Here is a 17,379-nt window from a genome sequence, read left to right on the forward strand (position 1 = left end):
TATCCGTTCAACTCATAGAATTGCCATTCAGTGTAACACATAGGATTCAACTCATAGAATTGCTATTCAGTAACTCAAGCCAGGATCACCGGAGCTGGTTTGGGTTCATTCTTCTTCTTCACCCCTACTGTTAATCAAGTCCTGTCAATTTGCCTTTTTATATCTTGGTATCTTGGTTGCCTATCCCCCTTTACTTCCTCTCCCCCCCCCCCCACCCTAGCATACAAATTCCCCATTGCTACTCTGTTATAGTGAAGTCAGCAGGATTGCTCTGTTGGATGACTACTGAGGTTTCCTAATCCCAATCTCCACCCTTCAAAACTAGGTTGGGTGCCCCTCCTATGCAGTGAATTCCTTGCTATCATAGCACTTACCACATTGTATCATTATATGTTACAAACTGGTGCTCCTTAAACAACCAGCCAGTATCTTAGTTATTTTTGTGGCATAGTACCTGGCATGTATTAGATGGTTAATAAATATCTGAATGCATGGATAATGAATGCACAAAGGAAAAATACATACTCTTGGATCAGACCAACTGTATCTACACTCTGCTACCTCAACCTTGACCAAATTAATGTATCTTTAAGAACTCCATTTCTAAATCTGAAATTGAGAATACATATGAATTATTTTATGTGAAGTACCTCAGTACGGTACCTGGCACATTTTAGGTGTTCTATAAATTGCCTTCTAAAACAAAGTAGCTTTTGTTGTTCATTGTTTTGCTACCTAGTGTTACTTTTATAAACTGAATTCATTCTCTAATTTTCAAGGCCTAGGGAGAAGGATTCTGTAGCAAGGGCTCCTCCTTAAGTGCCAAATGTCACTTTTCCAAGTACAATCGTACATAGTTTTAAATTTATAATGAAAAAAAAAAAATAAACTGACTTTTCAAAGACACTGTGAAACCTCATTGACATCAATTCCCAATTTTCCACGTATGGCCTTTTATGGTCTTCTACACATTCTATGCCTATGGTGCAATTAGAGCTACCACCTATTGCAACAGAACTTGAAGTACCTAGGAATTTTTGTTAAAGAAATATTTAACTTTGTTCTTTGTTACTCTGGGCTCACTTAAGTGTGAGGACAGATCTATACAGGTTAGAAAGGTTTTACACTTACGTTGGAACAAAAAGTTGTGTGTGTTTTTATTTTCTACTTGAGCATTATAGTTAACTGGAAATTTCATTAACCCGAACATCCCAGTTAGTGTGGTATTTATGTGGTGGATTTTCTTATCCTCTGAACCTTTGCCCTTCAAGCCTGGCTAGAATAAGAAACCATCTATTTCACGTAAGTAGATTTCATGGTAGTAGGATTAATGCCGCTGTTTTCCTCGTCGCTAAAATCGTGCCCCATCTAGGGTATAAACAGTAAACATGTCAAGACGGTGCGTCAGTCTTCGTCGTGGAACCGCAAACACGAGCTCTTCGGCATAGAGCTGAGTGTCGGGCGAGCTGGGGAAGAAAGGATTCCTCTGCTTTGGCGAGTTGGCCGAGGGGGCGGGCGTCGCGGGGACAGGCTGGGCGCACTCGCGGCTCTGGGACCTGCAGGAGCCCGGCGCGCTCGGAGCGGTTCCCTCGCTCCCTTCTCCCAGGGGCCGCGTGCGGGCTGCCCGGCGGGTCCCCACCTGCGCCTCCGCCCGCGGCGACGCCGGGGGGAGGGGGAGGGGAGGGCGAGGACGGCGAGGGAGCCGCCGCCGCAGGCCACGCCGCCGCCCGCTGCACTGTCCCCGGAGCGCTGGAGGGCGGGTCTGCGGGCGGGCGGGCGGCGCGGGAGTCCTGGGCCGCGGGCGGGCAGGCGGGCGGGCGGGCGGGCGGCGACTCTCCGGACCTCGCTGCGGGAGGCGGGCGCTGCTGTCCGGCTGGAGCCGGGGGCGGGCCGCGCGAAGGTGACTTAGGGAAACCTTGCGGGCCGCCCTGGGTCGCGCCTCCCGGATCGGCTCGGCTGGCGGGGGGAGGAGGAGGAGGAGGAGGGAGGAGGAAGAGGCCGAGCGCGTTTGAGCCCGAGCTGGCCGCCGCCGAGCGCTGGGTGGAGCGTGCCGGCCGGGGTCCCCGGATCCGGCCCAGGTGGGTGGCTGCGCGCCTGTTGTGTGGCTTTGTGGGGCAGCCTGGGGCGACGGAGGAGGACGCAGGGGAGGGAAGGGGGGAGGGCGGCCAGGCGAGATCGAGGGATGTGAGTAGATCCAAGAATAGTTGGACGTGTGTGCGCCGAGCGGAGTGCAGCCCAGGGTGCGTGGGGAGGGGGCGCCGAGCGCGGGGACCCCTGCTCTCTCCCCGCGCGGGTCTTCCCGCCCGGTGTCTTTGCCTTGGGGTCCGCACGGGAGGAGCCCCTGGGGAAAAGCCCGCTGACCCTTTTTTTCGGTTAAATATTAGTATTAGGTCAAGTGGGGCTGGAGTGGGAGGAGTAAGACAGTGAAAGACATTGTTGTCCTAAATAACCTTCCAAGTTAGTGATTTTTCGCATGTCTCTGCTCTGGCTGACATTGAAATGAACTTTGCACTGTTCAGAGGCTGCTAAAATTCCGAGAATTTGAGGGGAAATGCATGAGTGCATGGAGGAGAGAAAGAGAAATTATATTTGTGTTGGGGGAATGGGGAGGTGGCTTTTAACTTTAATGTTTTGATTAAAGATTTTTGATTACTCATCGGCTTTCTTTGTAGCCTAAACCAGTGGGAAATCATGTTCCCTAGCGTTCAGGATATGTGGCTGGTTGTTTTGTGTTTGCTGTTGTGCTAGATTTTTCTGGGTTTGGAGGGAGGGTAGTTAGGAGAGGAAGATGCCAGGGAAGAGCTTAGTACAGCTTTTCTGAGTTATTAAAGCTATTAAAAGTTTGTTCATTTTAATAAGGTTTAAAGGCAGAATTAAGATGTTTTATTTTGAAGGCATACCATTGCTTAGTAGGAATCTTTCGAAAGAGAAAAAATGCTTGAAATGTGTGTTGGTGGAATAATGGGTAGGCTGGAATATAGGGGTCTAAATGTAAGCTCTCTTTTCAGTTTGAGGACACACCAAAGTTAATCTCTTGTCCGAATGACGTTTGATATTTAGCTCTGAAGCTGAAGACTTTGACAAGGCAGCTCAATTTCTATTTAGTGTAATAGATATTTAATCTGAACGTGAAGACCAGAGAGCTATTTCAGCCTCTGTCCCAGTGCTACTTTTGTTAGACTAGAGTTTTAAAAGGATTTGTATCAGTCTGAATGTATTAATAGTTGCTGGACTGTAGTCTTCCCTCTTTAGAAACCCTGTAAAGGTTAATATTAGGAGTTTTTTTGATGGTGAAAGTGACCCACATAATCTCTTGACCCTCAGTTGTACACCCTACAGAATGGGGGAAAAGAAATTAGTAGATTTTCCATATTAAAATGTATTTACTAATATTCAAGGTAGTTTATAAATACAGTCCAAGTACATTTTAAATATTGTATGTAAAATGATTGATCATTATGCAACATCATAATCTAAGTTCTTTGTACAGTTTATAGCATCATTTACATCCTTTTTAAAAGGCTTGATAAATTTGTTAGTATTTCTGGCATTCAAAGATGTGACTGTTTATCAGCTCCCTGAGGATTATAAGAAAAATTTAAGTCCTTTAGAAGGCAGAAATTTAGAGTTGTTATTTGGTCCACATTCAACATGTATTCTTGAATTTTTAGCTTTTTTTATATATAATTCAGAGATATACCATTGCAAATTAATTTTGGAAGCAGCTAGGACATAAGTGATAAATAAAATGAAGTTTATGCAAACTGAAACTGGATTTCATTTTGATAACTTTTGGGGAATTTTTGAACAAAAATACATAGATTTTTAATTAGCATGGTGTGTGTGTTAGAGAGAGAGAGAAAGAAAGAGAGAGAGAGAGGAGGAGGTGGAGGAGGAGGAGGAGGGTGGGAGGGAGAGAGAGTTAGTGTTAGGATTATTATGCTTGACATGAGCCCAAGGTCTATTCTGATGAATTTTTGTATCTCACAATGGTACCAAGCTTATAACTTGCATGCAATTGTGTTTGTCTTATTCCCTACCATATTCCCAACATAGAATGCAGGTTTATCATGATGAATTTTGAATGAGTTATCTTGGCATAATTTTCCTTCCATTTTAACTTCAGGGAGTTGAGGATGTAACTCCTACACATTTTTATAATGGTCCATTGTGGATTTGAAATCTGTTATTTTCTGTGAATTTTTTTCCTTGCCTAATTCAATAAGTATTTACAGAATGGTTACTTTATAAGAGATTGCTAGACCAGTCTGTCTTAATAAAACTTGAGTTTATTACTGGAGTCAGATGACTGAATAGATTCTTATGGAAGGTGCAATATACCAGAAGCAACAGAAAAGGGTGAATCCTAGCAAATTGTTCATTAAGATTGGAAGAATAAAGAGAAAGTCCAGTTTAAATGAATAGAAGCGGGTCTTTTTGAAGGACTTTGTTAAAGTATGCTTAAAGAGTTTGAAATTTATCTTGGGCAGTTAGAATCACTGAAAGATTTTAATCAGATTTAATCAGATTTGTTCCTTATGAGAAGGATTAGAGGAGCACAGGCCTGAAAACAGGACGACCAGGTGCAGGAATTCAAGAGAGAGATAATCAGGGCCTGAACCAAGTTAGTGGCTATGGAAAAGAAAGGAAGATACAGAGCAGAGATACTTCAAAAACAAATGACATAAATAAAACTGATAATAGATGGAATTCGGGGAATGAAGGAGAAGGTGGAGTCCTAGATGACTCCTAGGTTTATGGCATAAGTTACTGGGTAGGTGACTAAGTCAGGGAATAAAGGGAGTGTGGGAAGATGAGTTGGCTTTGGGTCATGTTGACATTCAAGTAAGGTTGTCCTTACTTGTCCGATAAAAATTTGGGAATCATTAGTATTTGGGGGTCACCTTAATAAGCATGGAAATTGAGGTTGGAGGAGTGAATAATATCACCTAGGAGAAGTAGGTGGAAAAAGTTAGAAATCAAAGGATTAAGTATTGATATTTAAAAGACAAGTGGAAGAAGGGGAGCTCGTAGAGATTACTGAGAAAAAGCAGCTAGGGAGGCAGGAGAGACTACAGAGCAGAGGAGGTCAAGGGAGACAAGTGTTCCTGGAAGTAAGGTAAGAACCGAAGTGTGTGTCCATTGGATTTAGTGGCCACGTGATCATTGGAATCTTCTACGAAAGAGGATTTAGAAGCACGACGTGGGAGGAAGCCAGAGTGCAGTGAGCAGAGGAGCAAATGTGTGAGGGAAGTGAGGATGCAGAAATAATGAAGATAGACTTTGATTCAGTCTCTGTAGACATCTGTAACTGAATAATCACAATGTTATTCTTTTCTCTAATCCTTATACGTTTTATTTCTTTTTCTTGTTCTTAAATACTGACTAGGGCCTTCTTGGCAATGTGAAATGGAAGCTGGGATGGGGGGAATTCATGTTCATCCTAGATTTTTTTTTAAAAAAGTGTGCCTCTGACTTCTAATGATTCACTGTTAATGGCATTTAACAAATACCATTTACCAGATTTCGTTCTTATGTTGTTTTTTTTTTTTCAATCATGAAAGGGTGTTGAATTTTATCAGATGTTCTTAATCTATTAAGAGGATCATATGGTTTTTTAATTTGTTAAGCTGGGAAATTATATTTAGACTTTGTAATGATAAGCTAGCTTTGTGTACCTGGAATAAATCTAATTTGGTCATGATATATTATCCTTAATGTTCTCCTTGATTTGGTTTCTTTTGGATTTTAGCATCTGTGTTTATGAGTGAGATTGGCTTGTAATTTCCTGTTCTGTCCTCATCAGGGCTTAGTATCATGGTTATACTGGCTTCATAAAATGAGTCTGGAAGTAGTCTTTCTTTTGCTGTTTTCTGGTAGAAGTTTTATAAAATTGAAATTATCTCTTTCATGAAAATTTAGAACTTTCTTATTAAACCATGAGTTTTTTTTTTTAATTATTAACTAGATACCTTTAATGGTTATAGGACTATTTTAGTTTTCTACTTCTTTTTGGGTCAGTTTTGACAAGCTATATATTTTTAGGAATTTAGCCTTTCCATTTAAGTTTCAAAATTTATTGTTATAGATGTGTTCATAATAGTCTTGTATTGTCTTTTTAACTTAAGTTGGATCTGTAAGTATGTATTCTCTTTCCTAATCTTTTTCCGTTTTTTCCCCATAATTATTTGGATATCTCTAAATAAATTTCTCTCTCTCCAAATGAATCTTAGTGTATGTTTTTCTCTCATTAGTCTCATTAAAGCTTTTTTGATTACTTTGCAAAGAACTGTCTTTAGCTTTGCTATCTATGACATCATTTTTAAATTTTTTATAATTACCTATATTATATTTTGAGTTTGTTTTCTTCTCCAAGATCCATAAATTTATTATCTTCTATTCCTTGAAAGTGGATAATTTCTTCTAAATTTTTTCTTTTCCAGATTTTAAGTTGTATATTTATTATAGTATTTTGTGATTTAGTAAATATATCACTGCTAGCTTTAGCCATTACTTTATTTATAGACTCTAATAATCTGTATTAGATTTTCTGTAGACTCCATCTTTCCAGCCTGAAGACTGCTAATTTATGTAGTATAGATCCTGCTCTCCTAATATTAAAACACCTAGAAGTTACAGGAGGTTTGGATGACTTCCAGTTTTTTCTCTTGCCCACCTCTTCCTGTTTCTACTGCTTGGCACTTCTCTGTTTCTTTTCCCCACCTTGCTGCTTACTTCTTCCTCTTTATCCTCTTCCTGCACCTTCACACACCATCCTTTCTATTGCTTGATACTTGGAGTGGTGGAAGAATGATCATCATTCCCTTGTTCCCTTCTTTTACTTCTTTTTTCTCTCCCTTATTTTCCACCCCTAGAGGATTTTTTCATCGCCTGCTCAACATACATTCCTTCACCTAAGAACCTTAGCCCTGGCACCAGTGGAATAGCCAGGATAACCTGCATCTGGTTTTCTGGAGGCTTCACCATTGTTTACCATGTGATCTTTGCTATTTCTGATACAGTGCAACTGAAGACAGAGCCAGGGAGAGGATGGGGAAGCCTGGGAAGAAGGCGTGGCCGATAGAAAGAATGCGAACCTGCTGTTCCCTGAAGTCCCCAGGCATGGGTTTCAGTAGCAGGGGGCTTTTCTTGCTCTTTGGCTCTGGGCTACTTGTTCCAAGGCCCACTGTCTTCCTGTGTGACATGGAGTTGTTAACACAGACTCTTTCTGTTTGCTTCACAGGTTGCTGTGAGACTCAGATGAGGATAAACCTATCAGTTTTATATAAGATATGGCTTTCCATGCTTTATTCTCAGGAAAAATATCTTAAAAGAAATTAATACACAATTCAGGGACAGAAATGGAGCAAAAGTGGTTTGTGGCATGGTGTGTTAGATGACAGAAATCCTGCTGGGCAGCAGTGGGTGGTGACAGAAATGACAAGAAGCACAGGAGTTGTGCCCAGTGGTTGGGAGAGACTCAGGGAGGTATCTGTCCTCTGATAGAGGGGCATGTGTAACCTCTCAGGCTGCAGATGTAGATGTTGTTATGTCTGGTGGCTGGGTGCTATGCTTTAGTGACATCCTCTGATCTTTTATATAGTTATTATTTGCTATATTTGGGGCAGTGGGCCTTTCTGAGCTTACTTTAGAAGCCAGCATTCACTTATCGTAATGTTTCTATGAGGGAGATTTTTGTCATTCTGGGCTCTAAACAGCTGAATTAGAAGTAATGTTTTATGAGTATAATTCTTAGTGAAATCTCTTACCTCTGATAGAAATGTGTTAATCTTGAATATTCACTTATTTTTGATGATTTTATTTTGGGTTATAGGTTAATTGTTTAAAATTCCAAAGTCATAGAATCAGTCTTAGATTGTTAGACTAAGCCATCTAGTCTGGTGGTTTTCAAAGTTTTTGTTGGTGGTGGAGACAGATGTGGATGCCAGTACATAAGACAGATGAAAGTAAGAGCACCCCTATCCACCGCAGCACCTCCATAGAACACAGTTTGAAAATAATCAGTCTGTTCTCTTATCTTACAGAGGAGACCTGGGCCAAGAGAGGATCCTTTAGTTGCCCAAGGGTTATGTAGCTAGGAAGGGGTAAAACTTAGACCTAAGTCTAGGATTCTGCCTCCAAACTTAGTGCTGAAAGACAACTCAACCATATCATCCATGGTTTGAATTAGGAAAATTCATTCATTAGAGAAGACAGTCCACCTTTTTTCAAAGTTGGTGTGGCCATTTGTATAAGCTAATTTCTGTTTGACAAAAGGATACCAAATTTAGAAATAAGATAACCATATGAATGAGAATATTGAAGTGTCTTCAGATTTTGCACAGAATAACTGTATTCCAGGTTCTCAACAGGAAATTGCTATCCATCTTTTTGTGAAAATTTTGCTTGGTAGATGTATTTGGGGAAATACAAAATTTGCTAATTTCTCCAGATAGTCTAAATTTTATCCTAAGATTAAACTAGACTGTCTGAATGTGTTAGCTTGGACTTTATTTTCTAGATTTGCAGAAAAATGGCCCTCACTGAGTTGAAGCTGGAGTTACATCCTTAGTTTCTAATATTCTTATTTCCCTATTTATAATCCTAGGTAAGAAATTAGAGCTAAGGGCAAAGAGGGAGTTTGTTTTCCCTAAAGAACTGTTACTTATTTTTTTTCCTTGTGGACAATTAAAAGGACATAATTGATTGTATTTCTGTTTGTTTTGGCCTTAAGAGAATTCAGAGCCAGATTTGTTTGGTCCACAGTATCTGTGTAGGCCCCATCACTTGTAGGCCCTACCCCTGCAGAAATTACTGTGTTTTCATAGCTTCACAGTTTGGCAGTCACTGGATTACTAAATTCTATTGTGAGTTAGCTGAATGTGGTTTTGCCCCAGTGCATTCATGTACAGTGATTATATTTTGGGATTTTTCTGCAACTAGTATTAAGTAAATAGTTTTTAAATGTCAGGAATATATTTTTACTTTATACCATGGTTTTCTTTTATATCATGCATATAAACATTCTGATATTAATTGGCTTTGTTATAATTTCAAGGACCCAATTTAAAATATGTAGCAAATATTATAATGGGAGCCTTTTTTTATGTTAGTGTAATCCTAACTATATGTTTTGGTCCAATATTTGGAGGAAAAAATTTATTGTATTTTTGGTAAAAATATACATACAATTTACCATCTTAGTTATTTTCAAGTGTATAGTTCAGTGACAGACCTTATAAGACCGTGTGGGGAGGATTGTATGAGACAGTAAACCATGTATTTAGCATAATGCCCGGCATAGAGTAAATGTATATATAGGCAAAACTTGGGAAGCACTGCTTTAAGATATTTAAAATGTTTTCTTCACATGGAGTTATAAGCTACTGAGTTGTGATTCCAGCATATTTTACTTTGTCCCCCTGTTAGAGAGCCATGAAAACACTTGTCAAAATAGAATAAAATATCAGAATTCTATAAAAGCAAAGTTATTATCTTTCTTGGCTTAAACAGTATTCACCATTTGTAGAAAGCTCTTGTCAAAGACAGAGCTGAAGGTGTTTAAAAAAGTCGAGTTGGAAATCATGGAGTAGCTGTTCAGTGGAATAGTCCTCAGCAGTGAAGAGGAAAGAACTACTTATATTTGCAACAACTTGGATGAATCTGAAGGAATGTTATACTCAGTGAAGTTAGCCAGACACAAAAGAATAAATACATCCTACATGATTCCATTTATTTGAAGTTCAAATACAGATAAGCCTATCTGTGCTTACAGAACTCAGAACAGCGGTGGCCTTGGCTGGGAGTGAAGAGGAGGAGGCGGGGAGTGGCTGAAGGGGTGCAGGAGAATTTGGGGAAAAGGGTTAATGGAAATGTTCTGTATCTTGGTAGTGGTGCTAGTTATATGGGGTGTATAATGGTAAAAATGTATTGAACTGTGCACTTAAAATAGATGTGTTATATATAATCCAAGTAGAGTTCAGTTAAAAAATTAGAGTTGCTGTGGTATAAGTTTCTTTCTAGTTATTTTCATCAGCAGAAATAGCAATAACTCCTGAAGGTAAGGTTAGTTTAGATTCTGATTAAACTTCTCTTTTAAAAATGTTTAGCTCTCTAAAAGAGAAATTTATTTCAAGGATGTATAAAATATACAAATCTGTGGCGAGTGATTATATAAGAGCAAGCTATTTTTAGGTAGCAGCTTTGCAACTGTGATGAGGCAGGAGTGTGCTTAACAAATTCTCTGATTGGGCTTCTGTACTAGACATCTGAGAAAGTCAGGTGTTTTGCACTGTTTGAGGATCTAGCAAACATCATTTTGCATTTAACGTATTGCGAATGTGATGCAAAAATTTGATAATGCAAACATCAATTCCTAAATAGGTGTGTTTTAAAATATTTTGCTAATTATAAAATTATGAGGTATATATGGAAGATATATAAAAGTGTACAGAAAGCTGTTTGGGAGCTTATAGAGAAGAATACAAAAACCAGAAGCCACTGGCAAGATTTTGGTGTGTCTTAGTTATTTATATGGGTGTGCAGATATAAATACAGTATATATTGCTGTTGAATATCCTCCATTGTTTTCGGTAATCTCAGAGTATTTTTTTGTTGTAATACGTATTCTTTTAAGACTGCATAAGAAATGTGGTGGTGTTGTAACTCTGTCATTATATGAGCTTTCTTTTAGTATGCCCTTCCTCTTGCTAAATGCTATTGTTTTTAATAGCTTTATTGAGGTATAAGTGATGTACAATAATTGTAGTTTTTAATGAGTTTTGACAGATGCATATGCTAATGAAGTCATCATCACAGTCAAAATAAGGCATGCTTCTATTTCTTCCAAAAGTTTCTTCCTGACTCTTTGTAATGCCTCCTGTTCTTTCTCCCACTCCTGTCCACAGGCAACTATTGATCAGCTTTCTATCACTAAAGATTAGTAGGAATTTTCTCGAATTCCATATAAATGGAATTGTATCATATATGTACTTTTTTTTTAAGGGGGAGGAATCTGGCTTCTTTAACTCAGCATAATTATCTTGAGATTCATCCATGTTGTGTGTGTGTCAATAGTTCATTCCTTTTTATCGCTGAATAGTATTCCATTTTATAGCTGTGCTACAATTTATTTACCTATTGGACATTTAGTTTGTTTCCAATTTTTGGACGTTACATACAAAGCTGTGAATATCTGTATACAAGTATTGGTGTGGACATCGTCTTTTATTTCTCTTACGTAAATACCTAGTAGTAGAATCGCCAGGTCATGTGATAAATGCATGTTTTTGTGTGTGTGTATGTTGGTAGGTTTTTTTTTTTTTTGAGTTTTTCAAAGAAGTTTTTAAAAACTTAAGGTAGAATTCATATAACATTAACTCTTTTGAGTATTCTATTCAGTGGCATTTATTATGTTCATCATAGATAGCCATCACATCTATCTACTTCCCAAAACATTTTCATCACTCCAGAGGGAATTCTGTACCCAGTAACAGCCACTCCCTACCTCCAACCCTATTCCCAGTCCCTGAGAACCACTAATCTGCTTTCTGTCTCTGTGGATCCACCTATTTTGGGCATTTCATACTCATCTATTCGTATACCATGTGAGCTTTTGTGTCTGGCTTTTTCACTTAGCATAAATAATAATTTTGAGGTTCATGAACATGGTAGCATTTGTCAGTACTTCGTTCCTTCCTTTGAGTGGTCTGTTGTATGTATATAGCACATTTTGTTTATCCATTCATTTAGGAACATTTGGGTTGTTAACACTTTTTGACTATTGCAAATAGTGCTGCTATGAATATTTTTTTAACAAATATTTGAACATTTGTTTTCAATTATTTTTGTTATATACCCGAGAATAGAATTTCTAGGTCATATGGTGATTCTGTGTTTAACATTTTGAAGAACCACCAAACTGTTTTCCACGGTGGCTGCAACATTTTACATCCCTATCAATATACCAAGTTTCTAATTTCTCCACATCCCTGGGAATAATTATTTTTCTTTTTTTTAGAAAAAAATTTACAGTCATTCTCGTGGCTGTGAAGTGGCATATCATCGTGGTTATGATTTGTATTCACCTAATGACTACAGACATTGAACATCTTTTCATGTGCTTGTTGGCTATTTGTATATCTTTTAGGAAAAATGTCTGTTAGAGCCTTTGCTGTTTTTTTAACTGGATTGTTTGTCTTCTCGTTGAGTTTTAAGAGTTCTTTATATAATTGTATATATATTCTAGATACTAAACTCTGTCCAGATGCATATTTTCTCCCATTCCATAGATTTTTTTTTACTTTGTTGATAATGTGCTTTATTGCACTAAAGTTTTAAAATTTTTGTTGCTTGTGCAACAAATAAATAAATTCTTCCAGATCAGTTTTTATCCAGGAGTCACATCAGAATAGTCTGTAGGTGGTTTATAAAAACATTACATGTATTAGCATTTAACAAATAAAAAACCCCAAACAAAATAACATTTGCTTAAATTAGAAATTTATTTTTCTTTCACCTTAAAGAAGACAGGAAGCAGGTGGTCTGGGTCTGGTATGGCAGTTCCAGGTGTTAGGGGCTGTTCCTAGTATCAAATTCTAGTCATCAGGAAGGAAGAAAGGGCAGAAAAAGGAATGTGCCCTTCCCTTTAAGTGGATCTGGTAAATTCTGTACAATACTTCCATTTTTCTTGGCCAGAACTTAGCCATATGGCTACAGCTGCCAGACAGACTGAGAAATATGGTCTTTTAGCTGGAGGGCAATGTAGCTAGGTAAAAAAATTAGGGCTCTTATTAAGGAAAAAGAGGAGAGTAGGTATGGAGAGAAATTAGCAGTCTCTTGTTGCAATGTTTGGGCCTTGTTCATTTTTGGAAGTCCTGATTAAGTGGGTCTCGGCTAAAATAGGGCCTTCTAATTTAAGAAAAGAGGGGGACCCCACAAAACAAACCCTATAGCTGATCCAATATGCTATTCATGATTGGGAACCTCAGCTCCAAGTTTTGAGCATGATTGATCTATCAGTGCTTGGAATGAGTAAACCATTCTTCTGGAGGGCATGGATTCCAATCTACCTAATTATTTTGTCATTTTACAGTGATGTGATCCCAACAGGGGATCTCAGGGATGGTTTTGACAAATGTTTGCCTAGTTGCCAGGTAACTCCCACCCCTTCCTCCCTGATCTACCTTGTCTGCCAGTCTAGCAACTCTTATACAGATAGGAAGCAGGTGAGACTCTGCTTTTAAGACTCAGGATTGTGTATTTCCATCACCATTTCATTGGACTGTATAGTTACTGGTAATACCTTGGGTTGGAAAGCTTGTGAGATTGGGTGTTAAAAGGTCCTGGTGACCTTTGGTAACTTAAGCTTTTTGATCTTCTGTTCATACACATAAACATACATTTCTCATAGGGCTGATAGGATTTAATGAACTAACAGTATGTGAAAGTGGTTTCTAAACTGTAAATGCTGTGTGTTTACCTTAGCAGCAGTAGATGTAGAACTAGTCCTATGTAAGCAGGACCATGTTTTACACAAATGCTAGTAAAATTCAGTCACCTTTTCTTTTCTCAATAAACTCATACTGAAGTTAAGAATAATGAGATTTTTTTAGAGACATTTTTGCTAAAGGCCCTGCACTTAAATCATATCTTTCTTGGTAAATTTTTAAATACTTAATACTTGTTAAAGAGATCTATCAAGAAAATCTGTCTTGCATTGCTTCATTCCATCCTCTACCTCTCCTGTTACTATACACTGCAATATTCATCAGTTCCAGTACTCGGGAGGCTGGAGAGAGAGGATCCCTTGAGCTCAAGAGTTTGAAACCAGTCTGGGCTACGTAGACCCTGTCTCTTAAAAAAAAAAACCCTAAAATTAATAATAAAGATATTTTCCAGCACTTACCTTTGAGCACATTTCAGGCACCATTCCAGGCACTAGGGATACAATCATGAACAAATATTTAATGGAAAGTTAAGAAGATGTGACTTAAAAAGTAGACTTGTAAAAATTACAGAATTTTTATTGACTAGGCTGATTTGAATGCTACTACTTTTATATAGCCGACACTGATTTATTACATTGAAATGTGTTTGCAGTATGCTTAATACCTACCATTATGTGGCAATTTAACATTCTGTTCTTTCATTCACATGATGATACATGAAAACCTTTTGAATTTTTTTTTTTTTTTTTTTTTTGAGACAGAGTCTCACTTTGTTGACCAGGCTAGAGTGAGTGCCGTGGCATTAGCCTGGCTCACAGCAACCTCAATCTCCGGGGCTCAGCGATCCTACTGCCTCAGCCTCCCGAGTAGCTGGGACTACAGGCATGCGCCACCATGCCCGGCTAATTTTTTGTATATATATTTTTAGTTGGTCAATTAATTTATTTCTATTTTTGGTAGAGACGGGGTCTCGCTCAGGCTGGTTTCGAACTCCTGACCTTGAGCAATCCGCCCGCCTCGGCCTCCCAAAGTGCTAGGATTACAGGTGTGAGCCACCACGCCCGGCACCTTTTGAATTTTTTAATGCAATATACTGCAATCTGAAATAATTTGGAAATTATACATTAAGGTGCATAGTGCTTTTGGGAATATAATCCTGTAAGTACTACTACTACTTCTGAATTGTAAAATATACATAGTGATGGATATTTTAAATTCCTAAAGAAGTTCCCTACATGAGAATTATAATCAGCATCAAGTGGTTCAACTTTACAATTGAAGAGCAAATTATTATGAGACTTATGCCAAATTATTTTAAATGCCAGAACCATTAACAAAGCAGTGCAGTAAATGTGTGTTGAATCCACTATTGGTAGCATACTGCAGGAGTGAACAGGACTTTCTTTTCAGAAGACACGTCTCACATGTTTCGCTTTTTGAAAGATGTGTAAAAAAGCTAAACTTACTGAAGTTGTCATATGTATATAGCGCCAGTCTCCCATTGATTTTTATTTTTATAGGTGGTTATTTTTAAATCATTCTGACAAAAATAAATATCAAATATTCTGGGTTTATATTGATTCTCCCAAGTAACATTACCACCTTACTTATAAAATACCCTGTTTATTTCCAAAGTCTTTTTTTCCCCTCAAGTGTTGTTAGGTGCTTCTTAATTGGACTCTGTTCTAGAGCAAATATGGGATTATCCCCAAATTCTGCCTGATTTAAATGTCTGAAGATACACTTTGGAAGTAATTAGCAGGTTATTAGTAGAAAGTGTTGTTTATCAAACTCCATTGAGGTCATTTTCTTTCAGCATGTCAGTATGTATCAACCAGATAAGCTCTTATCTTCTTTGCCATGGTGGAGTCTGAGTGAAGAATGGAGCAGAGGTTGCTCTGAATGGGATTTCCTTTTCTTGGCTTGAACCAGATTGAGGAAGATGGCAGTGCCTTTAAGAGAGGGGCAATTTTTAATGGTGCCAGGAGCCAGTCACAATCAGCTGTAAGCAATGGGAAGATGCTTGAAAGCCACTATGTGTTGGGTTGACCAGGTTAGTGTGAATAAGGCTTTGGGACTCATCTCATTTTTACTGTCAGTGTGAACTTTTTTCATGTTATCTATCATGTCAAGAGACTAGAGACTTCTTACTACATCACATGCTGGAACCAATTAGGTTGATGACCTCTTTGTCTGTTTCCCTTTCTCGATATTCCTTATATGCCCTGAGACAACAGAAGCAATTAGAAGAAAACTTGAAGTTACACAACCCTACCTATCTGAATTTGTGCACATACACGCTGCTTTTTCTCCTGCAAATGCCAACCTTGCATTTGTGGATTAGATCCTATTCCTTTTTGCAAAGTCAAGAACATCGTTCTAGCACTTCTGCCCTCTCACTTCTACATCCTAACTTCCCTCTGTCTGGTGAACCTTTCCCATCAGTGTAAAAGCAGACTGGGTTGTCTTCTATAATAAAACTTTACTGACCTCCAGTCCCCTTCCGGCAACTGCCCCAATTTTCTCCTCCCCTTTTGAGCAAAACTTCTTAAGAATGGGCTGTACTTGCTCTTCTCTCTCCTCTCATTCTCTCCACCCACTCAATCAGGTCTTTGCCTCAACATCCTTTCAACACTCCACTGAAGCTGCACTTGTCAAGTTCTTCAGTGACCTCCATGTCACCAAACCCAGTGGTCTTTTCTTAGTTCTTATGGTATTGTATTTGATCTGTCATCAATGTTTGACACAGTTAATCACTTTTCCCCCCCTTGAATGCCTCTTTTAGGCTTCCAGAACACCACACACACTTGTTTTTCCTCCTCTCTGTCTTCTTTTTTTGGTTTCCTTTGCTGGTTCTTTTTCAGCTTACTTATGAAGGTTCGGTCCATGGATTTCTTTTCATTCCTATCTCACTGCTTTCTTAGTGATCGTGTCTAGTTTTATGACTTAAAATATAATCTGTTTGTGAATGACTCCCAGAGTCTTGTCTCCAGCCCAGATTGCTACTTCCTTGAACACCCAATTTGATATCTGATTGTCAACCTGATGTCTACACTTGGATGTCTGATGGCATCACCCATGTACTGGGTATAAAATTGAACTCCTGATTGTCCCTGTTTCTCCTGCAGTTTTTCTCATGTTGGATAATGGTGACTTTGTCCTTACAGTCATTCAGGCCCAACTCATGGATCCACCCTTTATTCCTCTTTTCTCTTATACCATGTAGTCTATCTGGCAAAAGATCATCTAGGCCTTCCTTCACAATATATCCCGAATCTGACCACTTCCCAATACTTCCATTGCTCTTACCAATCTCTTATTCCAGTTTGTTGCAATAGCCTTTTAGGGGCTCTTTTATTTATTTTTTTTTCTTTATTTATTTTAGCATATTATGGGGGTGCAAGTGTTAATTCAAGATCTATTTTGGTGGCTCACGCCTATAATCCTAGCACTCTGGGAGGCTGAGGCAGGCGGATCACTCGAGGTCAGGAGTTCGAAACCAGCCTGAGCAAGAGCAAGACCCCGTCTCTACTAAAAATAGAAAGAAATTAATTGACCAACTAAAAAATATATATACAAAAAATTAGCTGGGCATGGTGGTGCATGCCTGTAGTTCCAGCTACCCGGGAGGCTGAGGCAGTAGGAACACTTGAGCCCAGGAGTTAGAGGTTGCTGTGAGCTAGGCTGATGCCATGGCACTCTAGCCCAAGCAACAGAGTGAGACTCTATCTCAAAGAAAAAGAAAGATCTAGTATTTCAGTCTCAAGCTAATACATTTGGTTATTGCAGCTATCCATCAGTAGCAAAGAAGAAAGGGGTAAGGCTCTTGCTCTGAATTGGCCAGATTGACTATCAAGGCTGAAATTTTACCTGTCTTATAATTGGATAATTACACATAGTGTTCTGTGACTACGAATCACTGATTCCCCAC

At 38.8% G+C, this 17,379-nt stretch overlaps 1 protein-coding gene across 10 annotated transcripts in view; it reads left to right on the top strand.

Annotated features, from left to right (window-relative positions):
- The window catches only part of OSBPL1A (oxysterol binding protein like 1A), a 187,755-nt gene that overhangs the window by 93,790 nt on the left and 76,586 nt on the right, over positions 1-17,379 (top strand). Inside the window, exon 1 of one of the 10 annotated variants that reach the window (XM_075993586.1) lies at positions 1,192-1,302. The exons of 5 other annotated variants lie outside the window; for them this stretch is intronic. The gene's annotated coding sequence lies outside the window, so the exon portion shown is untranslated. Of the gene's footprint in view, positions 1-1,191; positions 1,303-1,398; positions 1,495-1,771; positions 2,079-17,379 lie in introns of those variants that run through there. 4 more of the 10 variants (XM_012745975.3, XM_012745972.3, XM_012745976.3 and 1 more) reach the window with 4 other exon arrangements.

This window comes from Microcebus murinus, chromosome 17 (assembly GCF_040939455.1).
Source record: "Microcebus murinus isolate Inina chromosome 17, M.murinus_Inina_mat1.0, whole genome shotgun sequence".
In the NCBI taxonomy this organism is placed as follows: domain Eukaryota; kingdom Metazoa; phylum Chordata; class Mammalia; order Primates; family Cheirogaleidae; genus Microcebus; species Microcebus murinus.